This window comes from Ambystoma mexicanum, chromosome 11, assembly GCF_040938575.1.
Source record: "Ambystoma mexicanum isolate Mex_15411 chromosome 11, UKY_AmexF1_1, whole genome shotgun sequence".
Classification (NCBI taxonomy): Eukaryota; Metazoa; Chordata; class Amphibia; order Caudata; family Ambystomatidae; genus Ambystoma; species Ambystoma mexicanum.
The window spans coordinates 33,785,500-33,804,504 of record NC_090934.1 but is presented as its reverse complement, the minus strand read 5'-3'; positions in this window follow the sequence as shown (position 1 = coordinate 33,804,504).

Below are 19,005 nucleotides of genomic sequence, written 5' to 3'. Positions count from 1 at the left end.
GAACAGACACCTTGTGGCAGAACTGTACTGGGACTCCTAATAGCAGAACCGACACTTGGGAGCAGAGCTGCACTGGGACTCCTAATAGTAAAACAGACACTTGGGAGCAGAACTGCTTTGGGACTCCTAATAGGAGAACAGGCACTTGGGAGCGGAACTGCTTTGGGGCTCCTAATAGCAGAACAGACACTTGGGAGCAGAACTGCTTTGGGACTCTTAATAGCAGAGCAGACACTTGGGAGCAGAACTGCTTTTGGACTCCTAATAGCAGAACGGACACTTGGGAGCAGAACTGCAGTTGGACTTCTAATAGCAGAACAGACACTTGGCAGCGGAACTGCAGTGGGACTCCTAATAGCAGAACAGACACCTTGTGGCAGAACTGTACTGGGACTCCTAATAGCAGAACCGACACTTGGGAGCAGAACTGCAGTGGGACTCCTAGTAGCAGAACAGACAATTGGGAGCCGAACTGCGCTGGGACCCCTATTAGCAGAACAGTCACTTGGGAGCAGAACTGCGCTGGGGCTCTTAATAGCAGAACAGACACTTGGGAGCAGAACTGCAGTGCGACTCCTAGTAGCAGAACAGACACTTGGGAGCAGAACTGCAGTGGGACTCCTAATAGCAGAACCAACTCTTGGGAGCAGAATTGCTTTGGGACTCCTAATAGGAGAACAGACACTTGGGAGCAGAGCTGCACTGGGACTCCTAATAGCAGAACCAGCTCTTGGGAGTAGAACTGCAGTGGGACTCCTAGTAGCAGAACAGACACTTGGGAGCAGAACTGCGCTGGGGCTCTTAATAGCAGAACAGACACTCGGGAGCAGAACTGCAGTGGGATTCCTAGTAGCAGAACAGACACTTGGGAGCAGAACTGCAGTGGGACTCCTAATAGCAGAACCAGCTCTTGGGAGTAGAACTGCAGTGGGACTCCTAATAGCAGAACGGACACTTGGGAGCAGAACTGCAGTTGGACTTCTAATAGCAGAACAGACACTTGGCAGCGGAACTGCAGTGGGACTCCTAATAGCAGAACAGACACTTGGGAGCAGAGCTTCAGTGGGACTCCTAATAGCAGAGCCAACACTTGGGAGCAGAACTGCGGTGGGATTCCTAATAGCAGAACGACCACATGGGAGCAGAGCTGCAGTGGGACTCCTAATAGCAGAACCAGCTCTTGGGAGTAGAACTGCAGTGGGATTCCTAGTAGCAGAACAGACACTTGGGAGCAGAACTGCGCTGGGGCTCCTAATAGCAGAACCAGCTCTTGGGAGCAGAGCTGCAGTGGGACTCCTAATAGCAGAACCAGCTCTTGGGAGCAGAACTGCAGTGGGATTCCTAGTAGCAGAACAGACACTTGGGAGCAGAGCTTCAGTGGGACTCCTAATAGCAGAACCAACACTTGGGAGCCGAACTGCAGTGGGGTACCGAGTAGCTAAGCTTTGTAAGCTAAGTTATTGGCGATAGTTGTTCGCCACTGCAGGGTCCAATGTTCTTCTAAGAGTGGAATAATCCAAGCTTCCTTCAATGGAGCAGGGATGGCATGTGCTAGAAATTAGGCCTTAACCAGCTTGTTAATGAAAGGAAGTAGGACGTCTAGAGGGTCTTTGACCATCTCAGCCAGGAAGATATCCCCCGTGCAGGATGTGGGCTTCATGCCTTTGATGATGTTATAAACTTGGGATTCCGAGACCTGCTTAAAGATGAAGCAAGGGGACTCTTCCAGTGATGTAGGAGCAATGGGGCCTACAGTGGAAGCCAGGCATTCTTACAGGGATGGTCTCTTCCGAATGTTCGACTGATGGATCGAGAGTTCGTACAGGGATGGTCCCTTCCGAATGTTCGGCTGATGGATCGAGAGTTCGTACAGGGATGGTCCCTTCCGAATGTTCGGCTGATGGATCGAGAGTTCGTACAGGGATGGTCCCTTCCGAATGTTCGGCTGATGGATCGAGAGTTCTTACAGGGATGGTCTCTTCCGAATGTTCGACTGATGGATGGAGAGTTCGTACAGGGATGGTCTCTTCCGAATTTTCGACTGATGGCCTCTTCCGAATGTTCGACTGATGGATCGAGAGTTCTTACAGGGATGGTCTCTTCCGAATGTTCGACTGATGGATCGAGAGTTCGTACAGGGATGGCCTCTTCCGAATGTTCGACTGATTGATCGATAGTTTGTCCATCATTGCATTTTGAAACTATTGACACCAAGAATCATTCTTCTCAATAACTGCATTATTCTTGTTACCCTCCAGCTTTTTCAGAAGAGCAAAGAGCTCTTTAGAGCTAGAGTTGCCTTTCACTTCCATTGACTTACAAGTAAACTGATTAGCCTGAAAAATCGCCTTTTTATAATGGTCAGCAGCTAATTTGTGAGCAATTTTGTTGTCTGAAGTTTGGTCTGTGCGCCACGCCCTCTCACAAGCTCGCTTGACCTGTCGTAATTTTATAATGTCCTCAGAGAGAGAGCCATGCGTTCTTTTTTACCTCTGTTTTAACAGTCCTGGCTCTCTCTGGTGTCAGCATATCAATGCCTTGCGCCATGAACTGTTGCTATTGATGTACAAGCTCTCCAGCATCAGAAGTTGAAGGCAGGGAGTCAATAATTGTTCTTCTATAGAAGCAAAGGCAGATGGAGCAACCTTCTTAGTAGCAGAACTGCAGTGGGACGCCTGGGAGCAGAACTGCAGTGGGACCACTCAGTAGCAGAACTGCGGTGGGTCAACTATGATATGATATGGCATTTGTAACGCGCCTATACACAAGTATTTCAAGGCGCGACGAGGCAGGGAGGGGGGAAACAAGGGGAGGACAGACAACGATCCTACTAGGCCAGGTGTCATTCAGATCGCGCAAGTGCAGGGGTAGGGGGAAGGGAGAAGTGCAAGGGGAAGGGGAGGGGGAAGTGCAGTACAAGAAAAGGGCCAGCTGGTGGCAAGTGCAGGGTAAGTGCAGACAAGTGCTGGGAAGGAGGGGCTGTAGGGATACAGAGACAGTCCCGCAGTGCAGGGGTTGCCAGGGAGGCAGTGCAAGAGGAGAGTGGCTGGGACCAGGACCGAGGTCGGTGAGAGTGGCCCAGTTGCAGATTCAGTGCAATTTCAGTGTAGAATTTAGCAGGGGAGAGGGAGAGAGAAAGCAGAAGCAAAGAGGAAGGTTTTGAGGTGCTTCCGGAACTGGAGATGGTTCTCCTCAAATTTCAGGGAGGCAGGAAGGCTGTTCCAGAGAGAGGCCCCTGCCGCGGAGAGAGATCTACCACCAGCTCGTTGCTTCGAGAAGCGGCTGACCCTGAGGGAGTTGGAGACGGATGAGCGAAGGGCTCGGGAAGGAAGATATTTGGGAAGAGAGAGTTGAAGGTATTTAGGCCCCAGGCCCCAGAAGGCCTTGTGGACAATGCAGAGGGTTTTGAACTTTATCCTCGCAGCCACTGGGAGCCAGTGTAGAGATTTCAGTCCTGGAGAGATACGGTCCCTGGGCTTGAGGCCAAGGACAAGTCTCGCAGTTCTGTTCTGGATGAGTTGCAGAGGGCGGAGAGTGGAGGCAGGCAGATTAAGATAGAGGTTGTTACAGTAGTCCAGCTTTGAGAGAACCAGGGCTCGGGAGACAGTGAGCTTCTGGGGGAAGGAGAGGAAGGGAAGAATACCTCTGAGGAGGTGCAGCTGGTAGTGTGACTTCTTAGAGACGTCAGATATATGAGGAGAGAAGGAGAGTGTGGAGTCGAAGGTGACCCCGAGGTTTTTTGCCTTGCAGGTAGGTGCAGGAAGAGGGCCAAGAGAGGCCGGCCAGAGAGCAGCAGGGAAGGAGGGAGTGGGTGTGCCGATGAGTAGAATCTCAGTCTTACTGGCATTAAGGCAGAGTTCATTGGCGGCACACCATTCCTGGATAGCAGACAGACAGTCAGAGATGAGGGAAGGAGAGGAGGAGGCCGAGGGTAGCCTGAAAATGACCTGGGTATCGTCCGCATAGCACTGAAAGTTGGGGCAGAGAGCGGCGATGCGGTGGGCTAGTAGTGCCAGATACTGGTTGAACAGCCAGGGAGAGAGATTGGATCCCTGGGGGACACCACAGGTGGAGAAAAAGATGTCAGAGAGGAAGGACCCCAGTTGGACCTGGGAGGGACGATTGGAGAGGAAGGATGTCAGCCATGCCAGAGCCTGACCAGTGATACCCAGGTTATCACGGAGACGGTTGAGCAGGATGGCATGGTTGACAGTGTCAAAGGCAGAAGAGAGATCGAGCAGAATGAGAACACACGGAGTGTTGGAGTCGAGGTTCAAGAGCAGGTCCTCACGGATGTTCAGGAGAGCAGTTTCCGTGCTTCTGGCAGCTCTGAAGCCAGATTGATGGTCATGAAGACTACCAACAGATTCAGCATGGAGGTTAAGCTGGGAGATGGCCAGTTTCTCCAGGAGCTTGCCCAGGAAGGGAGTGATGGAGATTGGGCGATAGTTAGCCGGGCAGGAGGGGTCGGAGGAGGGTTTCTTAAGAAGAGGGTGCACAAGGGAGTGCTTGAGGGGGGGTGGGAAGACTCCAGAGGAGAAGGAGTGGTTGCTAAAGTCAGCCAGGGCAGGAGTAGGCGCAAAACTGATGTGGGTCAACTAGAAGTAGAACTGCAGAGGAATACCTGGGGGCAGAAGCACATTGGGATGCATGTAGCAGAACTGCAGCAGGACACTTGGTAACAGAGCTGCAGCGGGGCACCTGGTAGCAGAACTGCAGTGGGACCACTTAGTAGCAGAGTTGCGGTAGGGCACCTAGGCGCAAAACTGATGTGGGTCAACTAGAAGTAGAACTGCAGAGGAATACCTGGGGGCAGAAGCACATTGGGATGCATGTAGCAGAACTGCAGCAGGACACTTGGTAGCAGAGCTGCAGCAGGGTACTTGGTAGCAGAACTGCAGTGAGACTCTTGGTTGCAGAACTGCAACCGCTCACCCAACAGCAGAACTGCAGCAGGAGACCTCAGAGCAGAACTGCAGTGGGACAGTTAGTAACAGAACTGCAACAGGACTCCTGCAAAGAGAACTGCAGTGGGACACCTGAGAGCAGAACTGCAGTGGGACTCCTGGGAGAATAACTGTAGTGGGACACTTAGTAGCAGAATTGTAGCAGGACACCTGGGAGCAAAACTGCAGCGGGACTCCTGGGAGCAGTACTGCAGTGGGACACTTAGTAGCAGAACTGCAACAGGACTCCTGGGAGAACTGCAGCAGGACACTTGGCTGGAGAACTGCAGTGGCTCACCCAACAGCAGAACTGCAGCAGGAGACCTCAGAGCAGAACTGCAGTGGGACACCTGTGAGCAGAACTGCAGTGTGACACTTAGTAGCAGAACTGCAGCAGGACACTTGGTAGCAGAACTGCAACAGGACTCCTGGGAGGAGAACTGCAGCGGGGCACTTGGCTGCAGAACTGCAGCGGCTCACCCAACAGCAGAACTGCAGCAGAAGATCTCAGAGCAGAACTGCAGCGGGACACCTGGGAGCAGAACTGCAGTGGGACACCTGGGAGCAGAACTGCAGTGGGACACCTGGGAGTAGAACTGCAGCGGTACACCTGGGAGCAAAACTGCAGCGGGCCACTTGGGAGCAGAACTGCAGCGGACCACCTGGGAGCAGAACAGTAGCTGGAAAGCTGAGAAAATAACTGCAGCGGGATTCCTGAAGAAGAACTACAGTGGGACATCTGGGAGCAGAACTGCATTGGGATACCTGGAAGCAGAACTGCAGTGGGACACCTGGGAGCAGAACTGCAGCAGGACACTTGGGAGCAGAACTGCAGCATGCCACCTGGGAGCAGAACTGCAACAGGACTCCTGGGAGGAGAACTGCAGTGGGATATTTGGCTGCAGAACTGCAGCGGCTCAACCAACTGCAGAACTGCAGCAGGAGACCTCAGAGCAGAACTGCAGTGGGACACCTGGGAGCAGAACTGCAGCGGGACACCTGGGAGCAGAACTGAAGTGGGACACCTGGGAGCAGAACTTCAGTGGGACACTTAGTAGCAGAACTGCAGCAGGACACTTGGTAGCAGAACTGCAACAGGACTCCTGGGAGGAGAACTGCAGCGGGGACACCTGGGAGCAGAACAGCAGCGGTACACCTGGGAGCAAAACTGCAGCGGGCCACTTGGGAGCAGAACTGCAGCGGGCCACCTGGGAGCAGAACAGTAGCTGGAAAACTGAGAAAAGAACTGCAGGGGGATTCCTGGAAGAAGAACTGTAGTGGGACATCTGGGAGCAGAACTGCAGTGGGACACCTGGGAGCAGAACTGCAGTGGGACATCTGGGAGCAGAACTGACTGCAGTGGGACACCTGGGAGCAGAACTGCAGTGGGACACCTGGAATCAGAACTGCAGTGGGACACCTGGGAGCAGAACTGCAGTGGGACACCTGGGAGCAGAACTGCAGCGGTACACCTGGGAGCAAAACTGCAGCGGGCCACTTGGGAGCAGAACTGCAGCGGGCCACCTGGGAGCAGAACAGTAGCTGGAAAACTGAGAAAAGAACTGCAGGGGGATTCCTGGAAGAAGAACTGTAGTGGGACATCTGGGAGCAGAACTGCAGTGGAACACCTGGGAGCAGAACTGCAGTGGGACATCTGGGAGCAGAACTGACTGCAGTGGGACACCAGGGAGCAGAACTGCAGTGGGACACCTGGGAGCAGAACTGCAGTGGGACACCTGGGAGCAGAACTGCAGCAGTACATCTGGGAGCAAAACTGCAGCGGGCCACTTGGGAGCAGAACTGCAGTGGGACACCTGGGAGCAGAACTGCAGTGGGACATCTGGGAGCAGAACTGACTGCAGTGGGACACCTGGGAGCAGAACTGCAGTGGGACACCTGGGAGCAGAACTCTAGTGGGACACCTGGGAGCAGAACTGCAGCGGTACACCTGGGAGCAAAACTGCAGAGGACCACTTGGGAGCAGAACTGCAGCGGGCCACCTGGGAGCAGAACTGCAGTGGGACACCTGGAAGCAGAACTTCAGTGGAAGTCCTGGGAACAGTGCAGTATAAGATAGAAGGGTGGGCGCACATAGCAACACAACATTGCACAGCAAGGTATGACAAGGCATACATAACAAAGTAATGCAATCTTTTCACCCCTCCCCCCAGTCTCCCTCCACCTATGACTGGTCTCGGCAAATAACTTCTGTCTCACTTTCTCACATTGCAGCTGTCTCTCCCACAAGTCTCCATTTTTCTCACTCTTTTCCCATCTCGTATTCTCCCTCTCTCACCACCTGTCCTCTCTCTTCTCCTTCCCTTCTCCCTCTCTCTTCTCTTCTATCTCCCTCTTTCTCTCTTCTCCCCTTTCCCTCTCCCCCTCTCTCGCTCTGTCACTCTCTTCTCTTCTCTCTCCCTCTTTCTCTCTTTTCCCCTTTCCCTCTCCCCCTCTCTCGCTCTGTCACTCTCTTCTCTTCTCTCTCCCTCTTTCTCTCTTTTCCCCTTTCCCTCTCCCCCTCTCTCGCTCTGTCAGTCTCTTCTCTTCTCTCTCCTTCTTTCTCTCTTCTCCCCTTTCCCTCTCCCCCTCTCTCGCTCTGTCACTCTCTTCTCTTCTCTCTCCCTCTTTCTCTCTTTTCCCCTTTCCCTCTCCCCCTCTCTCGCTCTTTCACTCTCTTCTCTTCTCTCTCCTTCTTTCTCTCTTTTCCCCTTTCCCTCTCCCCCTCTCTCGCTCTGTCACTCTCTTATCTTCTCTCTCCCTCTTTCTCTCTTTTCCCCTTTCCCTCTCCCCCTCTCCCGCTCTGTCAGTCTCTTCTCTTCTCTCTCCTTCTTTCTCTCTTCTCCCCTTTCCCTCTCCCCTCTCTCGCTCTGTCACTCTCTTCTCTTCTCTCTCCCTCTTTCTCTTTTCCCCTTTCCCTCTCCCCCTCTTTCGCTCTGTCAGTCTCTTCTCTTCTCTCTCCTTCTTTCTCTCTTCTCCCCTTTCCCTCTCCCCCTCTCTCGCTCTGTCACTCTCTTCTCTCTCCCTCTTTCTCTTTCCCCCTTTCCCTCTCCCCCTCTCTCGCTCTTTCACTCTCTTCTCTCTCCCTCTTTCTCTCTTTTCCCCTTTCCCTCTCCCCCTCTCTCGCTCTTTCACTCTCCTCTCTTCTCTCTCCCTCTTTCTCTCTTTTCCCCTTTCCCTCTCCCCCTCTCTCGCTCTGTCAGTCTCTTCTCTTCTCTCTCCTTCTTTCTCTCTTCTCCCCTTTCCCTCTCCCCCTCTCTCGCTCTGTCACTCTCTTCTCTTCTCTCTCCCTCTTTCTCTCTTTTCCCCTTTCCCTCTCCCCCTCTCTCGCTCTGTCACTCTCTTCTCTTCTCTCTCCCTCTTTCTCTCTTTTCCCCTTTCCCTCTCCCCCTCTCTCGCTCTGTCAGTCTCTTCTCTTCTCTCTCCTTCTTTCTCTCTTCTCCCCTTTCCCTCTCCCCCTCTCTCGCTCTGTCACTCTCTTCTCTTCTCTTTCCCTCTTTCTCTCTTTTCCCCTTTCCCTCTCCCCCTCTCTCGCTCTTTCACTCTCTTCTCTTCTCTCTCCTTCTTTCTCTCTTCTCCCATTTCCCTCTCCCCCTCTCTCGCTCTGTCACTCTCTTCTCTTCTCTCTCCCTCTTTCTCTCTTTTCCCCTTTCTCTCTCCCCCTCTCTCGCTCTGTCACTCTCTTGCTCTTTCTCTCTAATAGAGGCATTGGCAGACCAGGCACAAGCAAGGACTGACTAGGGACTCCCCTCAGACCCCTAAGCTAAGTGCTTAGGGCTTTGGTGGGCATAAAGATGTTGGTTCAGAGATTTGAGAGTGCCAGGTGCTCATTTCCCCTGGGCAGGCTGGGAGCAGACTGAGAGCAGGCTGGAGCCTAACTCTACCTGCACAGGTGCGCGGCTCAGTAGGGCCTGCAGGGACTCTGCATGTGTGCGTCACGTGACTGTGCCTGGAGCCAGAGTCTCTGATCTCCTCTCCCAGGGGCCCCGCCCCCACAGCATGCGCGTCCAAAGACCACACATGGAATTCCCCGCCCTCCTCACCTGGTGCTGAGTCAGATGGGTCAAAATATTTGTAAAAGCAAAGGGAGGTTGGTGAGGTGAAGAGCCGGAATGAAACAAGCATTGGCAATGCCAACAGTTTGGGCTTTTGTGAAGGCATGGGAAAGGCACTTGCCAAGCACTGCGGTAGTGGTGTTAACTGGCTATTGATGGTAGCAGGTGCGAGTACCTGGGCATCTAATAACAGTGCCTGGCAAATGCCTAATACGTAATCAAGCCTTGTTTGTAAAAGGATTTCAGTGAAGGACACACGTAGTGGTTGTAAATCGAGTGGCTAGAGGCAGACCTGGTTAAGAAGTTTGTATTACACCAATAGCGGTTTAACAGCTCCAATAAAATCATGAACTCTCAGAAGACTGCTTTGAAAAAACACCGACAGGCAGCTTCAGTGCAATGTTTTATGGTAAGACCTGATTAAAGTGAACTCAAAAAGTTCATATGAGGAGGTGATTTGTGCGGGTAGGGGCAGGAATGGCCATAGGGAATTGCATGGCCATGAGCAGTCAATGGGCGGGCAAGTAACCAAACAAAACCCACAACTTGTGTGTCCCTATTCCTATGCCATTTCTCCATACCTGTACTCTAAGGCAATAGTTCTGGCTTATCGTAGTGCTTTAGCGCCACCTAATGGTCCAAACTAAAAGGTGGCATATGTACTCCTCAATTTTCCCCACAAAGCAAGTCCCCCCTCCCTTGACCTAAAGTGAATGCCGAGGTTGGTATTAGGCTATAAAAAACTGTTTGTGGAGTGGAGAGGGATAAGAAACGGAGGGGACAAAACAGACTGACAGTAACAGAACTGCCACTGTGGGGATACTCTTCTGTTGCAGCACCTTCAGTCCTGTGCTACTCCCGTCCTCTGCCCTAGCATTCCTTCAGTCCTGGGGTACTCCCGTCCGCTGTCCTAGCATCGCTCCAGTCCTGGGGTACTCCTGTCCTCTGCCTTAGCATCCCTCCAGTCCTGGGGTTCTCGTCATCTAGCCTAGCATCCCTTCAGTCCTGGGGTACTCCCGTCCACTGCCCTAGCATCCCTACTGTCTGTCATGGGGTACTCCCGTCCTCTGCCCTTGCATCCCTCCAGTCCTGGGGTAGTCCCGTCCTTTGCCCTAGCATCACTCCAGTCCTGGGGTACTCCCGCCTCTGCCCTAGCATCCCTCCAGTACTAGAGTACTCCCATCCTCTGCCCTAGCATCACTCCAGTCCTGGGGTACTCCCATCCTCTGCCCTAGCATTCCTCTGCCCTAGCATTGCTTCAGTCCTGGGGTATTCCCGTCCCCTGCACTAGCATCCCTCCAGTCCTGGGGTACTCCCGTCCGCTGCCCTAGCATCTCTCCAGTCCTGGGGTACTCCCATCCTCTGCCCTAGCATTCCTCTGCCCTAGCATTGCTTCAGTCCTGGGGTACTCTCGTCCTCTGCCCTAGCATTCCTCTGCCCAAGCATTGCTTCAGTCCTGGGGTACTCCCGTCCTCTGCCCTGGCATTCCTCTGCCCTAGCATTGCTTCAGTCCTGGGGTACTCCCGTCCTCTGCCCTAGCATCCCTCCAGTCCTGGGGTACTCCCATCCTCTGCCCTAGCATCCCCCAGTCCTAGGGTACTCTCGTCCTCTGCCCTAGCATCCCTCCAGTTCTGGGGTACTCCGTCTTCTACCCTAGCATGCCTCCAGTTCTGGGGTACTCCCGTCCTCTGTCCTAGCATCCCTATAGTTCTGGGGTACTCCTTTCCTCTGCCCTAGCATCCCTCCAGTCCTGAGGTACTCACATCCTCTGCCCTAGCATCCCTCCAGTCCTGGGGTACTCAGTCCTTTGCCCTAGAATCTCTCCTGTCCTGTGTTACTCTGTCCTCTGCTCTAGCATACCTCCAGTCATCATGGGGTACTCCATCTTCTGCCCTAGCATCCCTCCAGTCATCATGGGGTACTCACATCCTCTGCCCTAGCATCCCTCCAGTCCTGGGGTACTCCTGTCCTCTGCCCTAGCATTCCTCTGCCCTAGCATTGCTTCAGTCCTGGGGTATTCCCGTCCCCTGCACTAGCATCCCTCCAGTCCTGGGGTACTTCGTCTTCTGCCCTAGCATCCCTCTTATCATGGGGTACCCTTGTCCTCTGCCCTATCCTGGGTGCTCCCGTCCTCTGCCCTAGCAACCCTTCTGTCATGGGGAACTCCTATCCTCTGCCCCAGCATCCCTCCTGTCATGGGGTACTCCCGTCCTCTGCCCTAGCATCCCTCCTGTCATGGGGTACTCCCGTCCTCTGCCCTAGCACCCCTCCAGTCCTGAGGTACTTCCGTCCTCAGCCCTAGCATCCCTCCTGTCCTGGGGTGCTCCTATTGAAGGGAGGGTTGGTTAGGGAACATATATACCGATAGCATATATAAGTGTTAATAACTTCATTGGCTGCCCCTTATCTGGTGGGTACGCCTTGAACCACCTCTTAATACGTATGATACTCATTATAGCAGAAAAATGGCAGCGGGTTGGTCTTTACAACATTGTATAGCATGTTGCTACATAGATCCTCTGATTGGTTGGCATGCTTTCCCAACCTTGGACTTTCGGCTCGTAAGTAGCACGTGAGCAAAAAGAAACTCAGGTGCCGCTCGCAATGTCAGACTACTCCCCACTTCCCCATTTAGTCCATCGTCCCTCATCAGTCAGGCAGCAAGCCAAGGCTTTTCTTTTGTATCTTTTGTAGTTGACCTCGAAGCCTGCTCTCTGTTCTGGGACATTCAAGGGAGTGTAGGCACACTATTTTATTCATTTGGGTTTAATGAATAGCCCTTGTTTTCAACTTCTGAATCTCGTGTTAGGAGACCACAAATGTGTCCATCTCGACTTTGTATTTACTGCTATTTGATTCAATTGAATTGGGTGTCATTACCCTTCTTGGCCTCTAGAGACTTGCTCACTCCATCTTACATGGGTTTTCCGCATATTTAATTGTCTAATACTTGACTCTTGAAGATGTTATCTCTTACGCTTAATTGAACAGAAATATGTCTTACGTACATGGCTTATGCTTTTGTCTGCCCTTGCAATGATTCCTTGAAGCAGTATCCTTGATCCCAGGCCATTAGACTCCTCTTTATTCCTTACAAAAAGCTGTTTTTCCCGCGTCTTCTGACTCTGCAGCCTGGGTCTGACTCAGAGGTAGCTTGATTGGCTTTGATACGAGCCTGACGTCCATCTTTCCATCATGGGCAGTCTAGCCACGTTATGTTTTCCTCGGCGGCAAGCTTCTATATGTCTCATCTACCTTATACATTTATTAATCAGCAGGTTACTTTATCTTCTTTGCATATATGATTTGTTCACAGTCGATTACATGTTTCTCTTGTTTCTTCAGTTAAATCCTTATTCTTTGAGTATTTGCATATCGTTTCAGTATCTTTCTTCTATGATATGATATGATATTTTATTTGTGTCGCGCTCATATACAAGTGTTTCTATGACGTCACTCTGCTCTTGTCAGATTTCACTTATAGCTCTATGATAGCCAATGGTGTGGGCACACATCCTTCCACCCTCTCAGTGCGAGGGTACATTCGATACGGTTGGATGAGTGCATATCATCTCTTAAACACTTGATGCGTTATTGGGATGATACCTGGTGTCCCACATAGAGCTCTTCTCCTACTGTTCCAGTATGATGGAGGTTAGGGGCGGGAACTAGAGATAGCCTGCTCATCTACAGTGGTACAGACCCAGTAGGTCCCTGAGAAGGGTGAAAGCCACAGAGAAGGCTTGTGTGGTACAGACCTAAGAGATCACTGAGAAGGGGTAAAGCCCAAAGGGAGGCTAGTAAGGTACAGACAAAGGAGATCCCTGAGAAGGGGTAAAGCCCCAGGGAAGGCTTGTGAGATACAGACCGAGGAGATGGACTTGTGAGGTATAGGTCCATGAGATTCCTGAGAAAGGGGTAAAGCCCCAGTGAAGTTTTGTGAGGTACAGACCCAGGAGATTCCCGAGAAGGGGTAAAGCCCCAGGGAAGCTTTGTGAGGTACAGACCCAGGAGATTCCCGAGAAGGAGTAAAGCCCCAGCTAAGGCTTGTGAGATACAGACCAAGGAGATGGCCTTGTGAGGTACAGGTCCAGGAGATTCCTGAGAAGGGGCTAAAGCAACAGGGAAGGCTTATGATGTACAGACCCAGGAGATCCCTGAGCAGGGCTAAAGCCCCTGGGTAGGCTTGTGAGGTCCGGACTCTGGAGATTCCCGAGAAGGGGTAGAGCCCCAGGGAGGTTTTGTGAGGTACAGACCCAGGAGATCCCCAAGCAGGGGTAAATACCCAGGGAGGGCTTGTGGGTACAGTACAGGAGATCCCTGAGAAGGGGTAAAGCCCCAGGGAAGGCTTCTGAGTTATGGACACTGGAGTTCTTTGAAAAGGGGTAAAGCCCCAGGGAGAGCTTGTGAGGGTATAGCCTAGCAGGTCCCCAAGAAGGGCTTGTGATGGTACAGGCTCCTGGGAAGAGGTACATCCCCAGGGAAGGCTTGTAAGGTACAGACCGAGGAGAACCCTGAGAAGGGGAAAAGCACCAGGGAAGGCTTGTGAGGTACAGACCCAGGATTTCCCTGAGAAGGGGTAAAGACTATGGGAAGACTTGTGAGGTACAGACCCAGGAGATCCCTGAGAAGGGGTAAAGCCACAGCGAAGGCTTGTGAGGTACAGACCCAGGAGATCCCTGAGAAAGGGGTAAAGCCCCAGGGAACACTTGTGAGGTACAGACCCAGGTGATCCCTGAGAAGGGGTAAATCCCCATGTAAGGCTGTGAGGTACGGGTCCGGGAGATTCCTGAGAACCCAGCAGCACAAGTGAGTAAAGCTACACCTTAGCTCTTCAGCCTTCCTCATTCTTTACAGCTGTGGGAGGCACCAGCACATTGCGTGCCTTGCTTACCAGGACTACATGACCCAGAAGTCCCACCCTGGCTTAAAAAGAAACGCCAGGTGCTTCAGTGCCGGCGCTTCAACAGCCAAGCCGGTCTTCGCCAGTCCTCGCGGTCCGTGGCGTCCGCGGTCTGACATCTTGGTCCATCCATGTCCTAGCAGCCCATCCCGACTGTAACGGTAAGAATGGGTATAAACAACGCAGGTGAAGTGTTGTTCGAACCCCAAGGCCTACAGCACATGGAAACAGTACAGAAAATCGTGCAGCAGGCCATGGATGGAGTTAGGCTACAGCCACACGAAGTATCCTACTGCATTATGCATAGGGGACGGTACTCCAGGGCACGGAACACGGAGACAAGCAGCCTTCATAAAAACAGAAAACCAATAAAACGCAAAAAAACATCTAGACCAGTCACACCTCCCAAGACAATTTTTGTAAAAGAACTCAATGTTTGTTTACTGAATACCCGGTCTATGAACAAACATGCCTTGTGCATCCATGATCTTATTCTCGAAGAAGGACTAGACATTACATGCATTACGGAAACATGGCTGCAGGACCCCATAGGCCTACCATGTGCGATTGCGATCCGGGGGGTTACACCATCCATTACACAAATAGAGAGTCTCGGCAGTGGGAGGGTGGGGGGTCACCATGATAATTAGGGAATCCATCCATGTGTTTCCGTGCAAAACGGTATGTATTGGCTGCAAAGTCCTACATGTGAAACACACATGATCAGATAACAGCCCGCCACCTTGGTGTTGGGTGATTTCAATCGATGGCCGCGGAGTCCTAAGGATAAATAAGGAATGTATCTACCTTGATAAGGCCCTGAATAACATCCATTTCAGGGTCATGGACTCAGACCCTATCATGGCAAATGGCAATCAACTCTACTGGTTGGTTATACACAACCTAGAGACAAGTGGTTACAAGACCACGCCATGTATCTGGCCAGATCACGGCAGAGTGTCATTCACTGTGACTATGATAAACCCCAAACAGAAAAGCGCCAATGAGTCGAAGAGGGTGCAGAGCAGGAACTATTAGAAAATCAAAAGGTGTTAGACCCTAGTGCATACAGGCCGCACATACATGACACAGGAGCCATCTTCCTCCTGACCTTCTCTTTATTCCTCAATTTCCTTTTCGGGCACGGGCTGCTGGGCTTCCCACGCTGTTTGCCCACGGCGGTCCTCCATTGTTAACTGTGCCTCTGCGGCCCTGGGATGTAACATTCCTCCTTTATTTCAAACAAAGTTAACTTTAACCAAACATGTGCAATAAACTTCAAATCAAAACGAATACTATTAACTGTTCATATACCAGGACCCTCCTTACAAACAGTCCACCGGGGGGCGCCTAACATACATAGGGCCTCATTATACGGAAGGCGGTAATGGTTAACGGTCACCGTTAATGGTAACGGTGACCGTTAACCATTACCTCCTTACTACGAGGTCCCTTAGCAGGTTGGTGCTTTAACGCCTGCTTTTTGCAGGCGTTAAAAACTAACCCGCTAAGGGACCTTGGTGCTAATTACGGCACCGCAAAATTGCGGTGCCGTAATTAGCACCTTCCCCATTCCCATTAAGCCCTATGGGGCAAAAATGGGAATGGGGAAGGGCAGTGGTGGAAGGGGGAATTACCACCCCGCCAACCTTGGAATGGGGCGGTAATTCCCCTTTCCACCAAGGCGGTGCCGGTATTTTACCGGCATGGACCAAGGTGCTAATAGCACCTTAGTCCTCCGCCTTCCATGTAATGAGGCCCATAGTCTTTAAGCCTGGCGGGCGGTCTCGTAGCAGTCCTTAAACCATATCGCCCTCTTCTAGGGCTGACCCCCACTGACCCATTGGGTGGCTCACCTTCTCTGTCCGGCTCACCCATGTCCGGCTCGCCCCACTGCTCCCATGTTCTGTCACCCGCTGCTGCATCGTCCTGGAGGGGCGCGGGCTCTTCCTCGTTGGACTGAGATGCTTCATCGTCCTGGTGGCCTTCGCCATTGGTCCACAAGTTGCATGGTACCCCCTTGAACCATGATGAGTTTCGTGTCACCTGGCAGAATCCTCTCGTCACCGTCACCATGGTCCCATGTCTCGCACTGACGGTCCACGGGCACTCCTCGTATCGGGTATCCAGTTTGGACCTTGTTGGATTTCGCAGCATGACCACCTGGTTGCCCACATGGTGGTCGGATGGTTTCGCCCTTCTTTTCGCACTCATGTGTGCATTAGCACTCGTTCTCCTTCTCTCAGTGCGCTCCTGATTGACCTCATCCGGTGTCTTGCTGGAGTGAAGGGGGATCGATGACTTTATAACGGTGCCGTACATGAGGTCGGCTGGCGGGACACCTGTCGTGCTGTGTGGGGTGACCCGGTAATTCCTCAGAAACCGGTACAGGTCAATTTTCCACGGGCTGGCGTTTGCCTTCGACACCCTCAGTACTTTGTTCAGGGTCCTCATGAAGCGTTCCACATCGCTATTTGCCTGGGGCCATCTCAGCATGATGTGGTGGTACTTGATATTTAGTTCTTGCAAATACTGTTTGAATTCCTCCCCTTGGAAAGGGGGGTCATTGTCGCTCTTGATGGTGGTTGGTAGACCATGGGTAGCGAAAAATTTTTCGATGGCAGGGATGACCACCTCCGCTGCTGTGGATTCCATTATCTCGACCTCGGGGTATCGTGAGTGGTCGTCGATAGCCACCAAGAGATGCAGGCCTTCTCGAAGTTTACAGAAGTCGATGCTGATGGCATCCCACCGGCCACAGCCACGGTCCGCTGACTGAATTGGTTCCGGTTCAGGCAGGACTCCGGTTATTTGGCAGGGTAGGTAGGTGCTTATCAGGTGTTCGACCTGTTTGTCAATCTGTGGGAACCACACCCGGTTCCTGATCCGAGCTTTTGTTCGCGCCATCCTTTGATGTCCTTCATGGGCCAGGGCCACTATTCTCCCTTGTAGGCTCGGCAGGATGACAATTCGGTTTCCCCTGAGTATCAGTCCGCTTTCGGTGATCGATAAGTCTTGTCTCACGGTGAACATCCCGGATAGAAAGACTTTCGCCTCGACTGTCCTGTTGTGGGTGTTCTTCATGAAGGTTTTCCAGTCGCCCGAGAGGATGGCGTCTTTCACGATGTCACAGCAGGGGTCTTTGTGGGTCTCCGACTCGATATCCTCAATGCTGACCGCCTTGGGCCTCGTGGCTCGCACCACCTGGCATATGTGCTCCTCGGTCTCTTCAGCCACTTGGACTTCTTGTGAGGTTGCCGCTCGCGGGTGCCTTGAGAGAAAATCTGCCGGGTTTTCACTCCCCGGCTGCTACGCCAGCTCAAAATTGTACTGCTGGAGGTGTAGCAACCATTTGGTGATCCGTGCCGGCGGGTGTGACGACGTGCCCATGAAGATTGGCAGCAGGGGTTTGTGATCTGTGATCGCCGTGAATCTCCGTCCGTAGAGGTATAGATGGAAGTGGCGACACCCCATAGCACAGCAATGGCCTCCTTCTCGATATGAGAGTACCGCTGTTCCGTCATCGTGAGAGCTCTTGAGGCGTATGCGATGGGCCTTTTCTCCCCCTCTCTGGTGACCTGCATGAGGATGTCCCCCAATCCTACGGGGCTCGCGTCCATGAACAGTTCCGTCAGGAGCTCGGTGTCATAATACGCCATCTTCGTGTCGACGGACAGGGACTCTTTAATGTTCTCGAAAGCCTCCTGGCACTCCTGCCCCCATTCCCACCTGGTGTTTAGTTTGGTCTGCTCGCGTAGGTGCTCTGAAAGTGTGGCCAGATTGCGGATGAACCTGCCGCAGTAGGTGGCCATGCCCAGGAAACTGCGCACTTCTGTGGGTGTCAGTGGTGGGCTTGCCGCTTGAATGTCCGCAACCTTCTGGGGGTCCGGGGAGATGCCGGTGCTGCTGAATTTGTATCCAAAGAATGTAATTTCAGATTTGAGAAACTCACACTTCTCCTTATGTACGGTCAGTCCAGCGTCTTCCAACCTGTCCAGTAAGGTCCGGAGCCTTTTGAAGTGTTCTTCCCTGTCGTGGGCGTGAATCAAGATATCGTCGCTCACGTTGAGGACACCAGGTATGTCCCGGATGACTTCTTGGATGGTCTGTTGAAAAACTTCAGCCGCAGACGAGATCCCAAAGCTCAGCCGTTTGTACCTCCGCAGCCCCAGATGTGTTGAGAAGGTTGTGATGTAGCGAGAGTCTCTGTGAAGTTTTAGCTGGTGGTATCCCGCTTTTAGGTCCACTTTGGAGAACACTCGCGACCCTGTGAGGTCAGCCACTATTTCGTCTAGCGTGGGTGTGATGTGGCACTCCCGCTTAATGGCAGTGTTCGGGAGACGCATGTCTATACAGATCCGGACTTTTCCGGGCTGTTTGGGCTTTCTTGTTACTACCATCGGGGAGACCCATGGTGTCGGCCCAGTCACCTCCTCAAGTATACCGGCTTCTTCTAACGCTTTTAGTTCCTTTTCCACCTGTTCTCGCATGTGGAAGGGTGTTCTCCTGTGTCTTACTGCTTTCGGCTGTACAGATTCATCAATGTGAAGCCTGATGGTCTTCCCTTTCAGGCACCCTATCCCCTTTTGCAGCCTGGGGTAGTGCTTCAACATGTTTTCGACCTCTCACACTTCATCGACTTGGCAGATGAATTTGACCAGACCCAGATCCTCTGCCGCGTCCCCACTCAAAAGGCATTCGATCCCTGCCTTCACGACGTAGGTCTTCAACCATAGCTTGTTGTCGCCATGGACTAGAGTGGTGCGGAATCTGCCGACGACTGGTAGGGGCCTCCTGCTGCCGTACGTGAACAACAGGGTGTCTGTGTCCTTCAGATCCAGTTGGGGTCGTAACGTTTGGAACATGTTTATGGGCATGACGTTGACGGAGGCCCCCGTGTCGATGGTCATCCAAACCTGCTGATCTTGAATGTTCACCAAGCATTTACGCCTTCGGAGGTTCTTTCTCTGTGGTGCATGCCCCTGATCCAGCGCCGATACCAGGTAGACCTCCCGTCCTTTTCTCCCTTGTTCCTTGCTGGCTTCATGGTGTGAGCCTGGGACATCATCGCCATCTTCCTCGGTCGAGGAGTTGGCTGCTTCGA